The following is a 7,500-nucleotide window of genomic DNA, read 5'->3' as shown; positions in this document are numbered from 1 at the left end:
TTCATCCCACAGCGCCAGTTCTGCTTACCAAAAGTGGCCCACTTGGCACTCCGATCCGAGTCGTTTGCTCGCGGCTTCAGCATATCAAGCAAGCCGGAGATCTCACCCATTTAAAGTTTGAGAATAGGTTGAGGTCGTTTCGGCCCCAAGGCCTCTAATCATTCGCTTTACCGGATGAGACTCGTACGAGCACCAGCTATCCTGAGGGAAACTTCGGAGGGAACCAGCTACTAGATGGTTCGATTAGTCTTTCGCCCCTATACCCAGCTCCGACGATCGATTTGCACGTCAGAATCGCTACGGACCTCCATCAGGGTTTCCCCTGACTTCGTCCTGGCCAGGCATAGTTCACCATCTTTCGGGTCCCAACGTGTACGCTCTAGGTGCGCCTCACCTCGCAATGAGGACGAGACGCCCCGGGAGTGCGGAGGCCGCCGCCCCGTGAAGGGCGGGGAAGCCCCATCCTCCCTCGGCCCGCGCAAGGCGAGACCTTCACTTTCATTACGCCTTTAGGTTTCGTACAGCCCAATGACTCGCGCACATGTTAGACTCCTTGGTCCGTGTTTCAAGACGGGTCGTGAAATTGTCCAAAGCTGAAGCGCCGCTGACGGGAGCGATTATTCCGCCCGAGAGCATCCCGAGCCAACAGCGGCGCGGGTCCGGGGCCGGGCCAGGTAGGTCCGTCATCCGGGAAGAACCGCGCGCGCTTGCCGGGAGCCCGAGCGCCCAAAGGGGCGAATCGACTCCTCCAGATATACCGCCGAGCAGCCAGCCAGGACACCGGGGCTCTGCCCAACAGACGCGAACCGAGGCCCGCGGAAGGACAGGCTGCGCACCCGGGCCGTAGGCCGGCACCCAGCGGGTCGCGACGTCCTACTAGGGGAGAAGTGCGGCCCACCGCACACCGGAACGGCCCCACCCCGCGGCGAGTGGAAAGGCAACCGGACACGACCCCGCCGCGGATTGCTCCGCGCGGGCGGCCGGCCCCATCTGCCGAGGGCGGGGGCCAGTGGCCGGATGGGCGTGAATCTCACCCGTTCGACCTTTCGGACTTCTCACGTTTACCCCAGAACGGTTTCACGTACTTTTGAACTCTCTCTTCAAAGTTCTTTTCAACTTTCCCTCACGGTACTTGTTCGCTATCGGTCTCGTGGTCATATTTAGTCTCAGATGGAGTTTACCACCCACTTGGAGCTGCACTCTCAAGCAACCCGACTCGAAGGAGAGGTCCCGCCGACGCTCGCACCGGCCGCTACGGGCCTGGCACCCTCTACGGGCCGTGGCCTCATTCAAGTTGGACTTGGGCTCGGCGCGAGGCGTCGGGGTAGTGGACCCTCCCAAACACCACATGCCACGACAGGCGGCAGCCTGCGGGGTTCGGTGCTGGACTCTTCCCTGTTCGCTCGCCGCTACTGGGGGAATCCTTGTTAGTTTCTTTTCCTCCGCTTAGTAATATGCTTAAATTCAGCGGGTAGTCTCGCCTGCTCTGAGGTCGTTGTACGAGGTGTCGCACGCCACACCGCCAGCCGGCTGTGCACGCTACCGAGAAAGTACCGGTATGCGAACCGCCAGGCGACGGGCGCGCATCGCACGTTTAAGGAGACGCGGCCGGCCACACAGGCGACCACGACACTCCCACGTCTCCGAAGCGGGACAAACGCCGCGCGCTTCAGTATACGTAGCCGACCCTCAGCCAGACGTGGCCCGGGAACGGAATCCATGGACCGCAATGTGCGTTCGAAACGTCGATGTTCATGTGTCCTGCAGTTCACATGTCGACGCGCAATTTGCTGCGTTCTTCATCGACCCACGAGCCGAGTGATCCACCGTCCTGGGTGATCTTTTCCTTTTCAGTCTCCCACTGTCTCTTTCAAGACAGCAGCATTTGCGGGACTGAGGCGTCTGACGGCCCCTGTTCCACTATTTTTTTGTGTCCAACGGCCTCACAGCCGATGGGCGTCGTACGGCTCCACACCGGGGCGGACAGGCACTCGGGCGAACGTCATTCAAAACCGGCGCCAGGCGCCAGGTACCGCAGGCCAGCCGCTCCAGAGCTTCAGCGCTCGTACCACACAACAACAACAACACTTCCGCTAGTTTTGAGAGGCACGCGTGGTTCCGCACGCGGCGCACGGCCACTGCCGTACAGGTAGCGTGTTGCGCGACACGACACGACACGCACATCGAAAGACATGCAGTCTAGTCGGTAATGATCCTTCCGCAGGTTCACCTACGGAAACCTTGTTACGACTTTTACTTCCTCTAAATGATCAAGTTTGGTCATCTTTCCGGTAGCATCGGCAACGACAGAGTCGATGCCGCGTACCAGTCCGAAGACCTCACTAAATCATTCAATCGGTAGTAGCGACGGGCGGTGTGTACAAAGGGCAGGGACGTAATCAACGCGAGCTTATGACTCGCGCTTACTGGGAATTCCTCGTTCATGGGGAACAATTGCAAGCCCCAATCCCTAGCACGAAGGAGGTTCAGCGGGTTACCCCGACCTTTCGGCCTAGGAAGACACGCTGATTCCTTCAGTGTAGCGCGCGTGCGGCCCAGAACATCTAAGGGCATCACAGACCTGTTATTGCTCAATCTCGTGCGGCTAGAAGCCGCCTGTCCCTCTAAGAAGAAAAGTAATCGCTGACAGCACGAAGGATGTCACGCGACTAGTTAGCAGGCTAGAGTCTCGTTCGTTATCGGAATTAACCAGACAAATCGCTCCACCAACTAAGAACGGCCATGCACCACCACCCACCGAATCAAGAAAGAGCTATCAATCTGTCAATCCTTCCGGTGTCCGGGCCTGGTGAGGTTTCCCGTGTTGAGTCAAATTAAGCCGCAGGCTCCACTCCTGGTGGTGCCCTTCCGTCAATTCCTTTAAGTTTCAGCTTTGCAACCATACTTCCCCCGGAACCCAAAAGCTTTGGTTTCCCGGAGGCTGCCCGCCGAGTCATCGGAGGAACTGCGGCGGATCGCTGGCTGGCATCGTTTATGGTTAGAACTAGGGCGGTATCTGATCGCCTTCGAACCTCTAACTTTCGTTCTTGATTAATGAAAACATACTTGGCAAATGCTTTCGCTTCTGTTCGTCTTGCGACGATCCAAGAATTTCACCTCTAACGTCGCAATACGAATGCCCCCGCCTGTCCCTATTAATCATTACCTCGGGTTCCGAAAACCAACAAAATAGAACCGAGGTCCTATTCCATTATTCCATGCACACAGTATTCAGGCGGGCTTGCCTGCTTTAAGCACTCTAATTTGTTCAAAGTAAACGTGCCGGCCCACCGAGACACTCAACAAAGAGCACCCTGGTAGGATTTAAACGGGGTCCGCCTCGGGACGCGAAAGCACCCCTTCGGCTCGCCCCACCGGCAGGACGTCCCACGATACATGCCAGTTAAACACCGACGGGCGGTGAACCAACAGCGTGGGACACAAATCCAACTACGAGCTTTTTAACCGCAACAACTTTAATATACGCTATTGGAGCTGGAATTACCGCGGCTGCTGGCACCAGACTTGCCCTCCAATAGATACTCGTTAAAGGATTTAAAGTGTACTCATTCCGATTACGGGGCCTCGGATGAGTCCCGTATCGTTATTTTTCGTCACTACCTCCCCGTGCCGGGAGTGGGTAATTTGCGCGCCTGCTGCCTTCCTTGGATGTGGTAGCCGTTTCTCAGGCTCCCTCTCCGGAATCGAACCCTGATTCCCCGTTACCCGTTACAACCATGGTAGGCGCAGAACCTACCATCGACAGTTGATAAGGCAGACATTTGAAAGATGCGTCGCCGGTACGAGGACCGTGCGATCAGCCCAAAGTTATTCAGAGTCACCAAGGCAAACGGACCAGACAAGCCAATCCGATTGGTTTTGATCTAATAAAAGCGTCCCTTCCATCTCTGGTCGGGACTCTGTTTGCATGTATTAGCTCTAGAATTACCACAGTTATCCAAGTAACGTGGGTACGATCTAAGGAACCATAACTGATTTAATGAGCCATTCGCGGTTTCACCTTAATGCGGCTTGTACTGAGACATGCATGGCTTAATCTTTGAGACAAGCATATGACTACTGGCAGGATCAACCAGGGAGCTGCGTCAACTAGAGCTGAGCAGCCGGCCGCCCGGGAGTGTGTCCCGGGGGCCCGCGCGAACACGCAAGCGTCCGCTCAATTATTCTGCAAACAGGAGGAGGCCGAGCTCCCCTGCACGATACACCTCGAAACCCTCTCAGGTCCCGGCGGCGCGCAGCGCCGTCCTAGGTACTTGGTCGGTTTCGAGAGAGGCGCAATCGCCCGGAGTTAGGCGAGTAGACGGTTTTAGTGCGAACACCCTTGCTCCCAACTGAGCTTGCCGCTGCCGACAGAGGCCCGGGAGCGTGCTGTCGTGGCATTGCCGGCGGGAGACAACACGCGCCACCTATGGTGACCGGCAGCTCCAACGCCAGCGCCACACAAGGGCAAAGCCCCACTTGGGTGCAGAAGCGAACTCTCCCAGCACAGCGCACGCGCCAACACGTCCGCACAACTGCGATACAAACCACCTGCGAGAACCGCTGGGGCGACCAAGCAGCAGACGGCGTCGCGGCGCCGAGTGCCAGGCGGCGGCGCATCCTCAACGCACACAGTCCTCAATCAGACCAGCACACTGCAGATGTCCACCGCGCTTCGCACCGGGCTCGGCTGAACCAACTTTGGCCGCCAGGCGCCGCGTGCAGGGTGCGCCGCAGCGTAGCTGCGCCGCCTGCCGAGCCCGTCGGCTGGCGCTCCTGCCACTCGGCGCCCCCCACCAGCCGCCTGTTGCGCGTGCGCCCACGCAGCGCGCGGCCAACACGCCGGGCGGCCCCCCTTCACCGGCCGGGAACAGTCCCACCAAGCCACCGCCGCGTATCGCTTCATACCCACATGGGCCTAGTCACGTGTGTGGATGTGGCGGGTACCGCTGAAACAACCGGTTAATAGCTGTACCGATCGTCGCCATCACAGATTCACCTCCAGCGTGAACAACCGCTCAACAACGGATTTCCAGTTCATTTGCGTATCTTGGGCAGTAAACGTAGATGTCCACCTACATTTGCGAATTCAACAATTCTTGCATGCCAGGATGTCATGTGTCACGACACGCTACATCAGACCACATACACACTGCGACATGTGCAGAAGAGAACACGTGGAAGGTGGCCCGCGCACGTATGCGATGTCCCTTCCGCGATCCACTGTCAACCGGCATCTGCGGCATGTCCCAGATATGGAACGCGGTCCACCAGGGTAGCACTTTGTGTGAGGCAATACGACAAAGTCGGAATACACGCGTCACTACATCACACGGCTCACGCTGACCTGACCTGACTCACCGCACCACCACCCCCAGCGACCCAGGGTGACATACAATGCGTTCGTACGTTCCTCCCACACGCCTCTACGGCGTACCACAGTGCAACCTAGCTGTTATTGGGAGACGAGACAAGTAGCATCGAGCACAACATATGGAAATTGAGATTCGACACCGTTGGGCACAGCCAGCGTACGGTCACACGTATCACACTACTTCACTCTGTACGTAACTACCGATGATCGGTACAGCGTGTGGGTTACGCGTACGACATCAGCGGACAATGGACACAGACCATACCACGACGTACACTGAGGGCGTCGACATCTGAACGCAACTGAACAGCTGCGAGGCTCATTTAACACTCAAACGCCAGACCGACCAGCTTGAGAGGACGGAGACACAAAGAGAGGGGCAGAGGGGGGGGGGGGGGGGGCGATATAGTCCTATTGCAGTACAATTGACAGTGGATAGCGGGAATATGTGGAAAGTAAGCAACACTCGCAAGACATCTACATGAGGATAACAACGACACCAGAGATTCCGAGCAGTGAACTATGTTAGGCAAAGGGACAACGTGGGTTAGGTTAAGGGACAACGTGGGTTAGGTTAAGGGACAACGTGGGTTAGGTTAAGGGACAACGTGGGTTAGGTTAAGGGACAACGTGGGTTAGGTTAAGGGACAACGTGGGTTAGGTTAAGGGACAACGTGGGTTAGGTTAAGGGACAACGTGGGTTAGGTTAAGGGACAACGTGGGTTAGGTTAAGGGACAACGTGGGTTAGGTTAAGGGACAACGTGGGTTAGGTTAAGGGACAACGTGGGTTAGGTTAAGGGACAACGTGGGTTAGGTTAAGGGACAACGTGGGTTAGGTTAAGGGACAACGTGGGTTAGGTTAAGGGACAACGTGGGTTAGGTTAAGGGACAACGTGGGTTAGGTTAAGGGACAACGTGGGTTAGGTTAAGGGACAACGTGGGTTAGGTTAAGGGACAACGTGGGTTAGGTTAAGGGACAACGTGGGTTACGTTAAGGGACAACGTGGGTTACGTTAAGGGACAACGTGGGTTACGTTAAGGGACAACGTGGGTTAGGTTAAGGGACAACGTGGGTTAGGTTAAGGGACAACGTGGGTTAGGTTAAGGGACAACGTGGGTTAGGTTAAGGGACAACGTGGGTTAGGTTAAGGGACAACGTGGGTTAGGTTAAGGGACAACGTGGGTTAGGTTAAGGGACAAATTGAGTTAGGTTAAGGGACAAATTGAGTTAGGTTAAGGGACAAATTGAGTTAGGTTAAGGGACAAATTGAGTTAGGTTAAGGGACAAATTGAGTTAGGTTAAGGGACAAATTGAGTTAGGTTAAGGGACAAATTGAGTTAGGTTAAGGGACAAATTGAGTTAGGTTAAGGGACAAATTGAGTTAGGTTAAGGGACAAATTGGGTTAGGTTAAGGGGACAACGTGGGTTAGGTTAAGGGACAACGTGGGTTAGGTTAAGGACAACGTGGGGTTAGGTTAAGGGACAACGTGGGTTAGGTTAAGGGACAACGTGGGTTAGGTTAAGGGGACAACGTGGGTTACGTTAAGGGACAACGTGGGTTACGTTAAGGGACAACGTGGGGTTACGTTAAGGGAAACACGCGATCTAGTGTTAATCTGGTACAGCCACAGTTAGGTTAAGCGATAATCTGGTACAGCCACAGTTAGGTTAAGCGATAATCTGGTACAGCCACAGTTAGGTTAAGCGATAATCTGGTACAGCCACAGTTAGGTTAAGCGATAATCTGGTACAGCCACAGTTAGGTTAAGCGATAATCTGGTACAGCCACAGTTAGGTTAAGCGATAATCTGGTACAGCCACAGTTAGGTTAAGCGATAATCTGGTACAGCCACAGTTAGGTTAAGCGATAATCTGGTACAGCCACAGTTAGGTTAAGCGATAATCTGGTACAGCCACAGTTAGGTTAAGCGATAATCTGGTACAGCCACAGTTAGGTTAAGCGATAATCTGGTACAGCCACAGTTAGGTTAAGCGATAATCTGGTACAGCCACAGTTAGGTTAAGCGATAATCTGGTACAGCCACAGTTAGGTTAAGCGATAATCTGGTACAGCCACAGTTAGGTTAAGCGATAATCTGGTACAGCCACAGTTAGGTTAAGCGA

General features: G+C 55.1%; 3 non-coding genes across 3 annotated transcripts in view; all 3 read right to left on the bottom strand.

Annotated features, from left to right (window-relative positions):
- Positions 1–1,495, bottom strand: part of LOC126332769 (large subunit ribosomal RNA) — a 4,222-nt gene extending 2,727 nt beyond the window's left edge. The window contains exon 1 of the ribosomal RNA XR_007563931.1: positions 1–1,495. This exon is cut by the window's left edge and continues 2,727 nt beyond it. This is a non-coding gene — a ribosomal RNA (large subunit ribosomal RNA).
- A 188-nt stretch (positions 1,496–1,683) lies between these two features.
- On the bottom strand, positions 1,684–1,838 carry LOC126332770 (5.8S ribosomal RNA). The gene has a single exon (XR_007563932.1). It is a non-coding gene; the product is annotated as a 5.8S ribosomal RNA (ribosomal RNA).
- A 369-nt stretch (positions 1,839–2,207) lies between these two features.
- LOC126332771 (small subunit ribosomal RNA) lies at positions 2,208–4,100 on the bottom strand. Its single transcript, XR_007563933.1, has one exon. It is a non-coding gene; the product is annotated as a small subunit ribosomal RNA (ribosomal RNA).
- Positions 4,101–7,500: the final 3,400 nt, after the last annotated feature.

The sequence above is a fragment of the Schistocerca gregaria genome, unplaced genomic scaffold, assembly GCF_023897955.1.
Source record: "Schistocerca gregaria isolate iqSchGreg1 unplaced genomic scaffold, iqSchGreg1.2 ptg001509l, whole genome shotgun sequence".
NCBI classification, from domain to species: Eukaryota; Metazoa; Arthropoda; class Insecta; order Orthoptera; family Acrididae; genus Schistocerca; species Schistocerca gregaria.
Note: the sequence above shows the minus strand (reverse complement) of the source record. Positions and strands in the feature narration are given on the sequence as shown.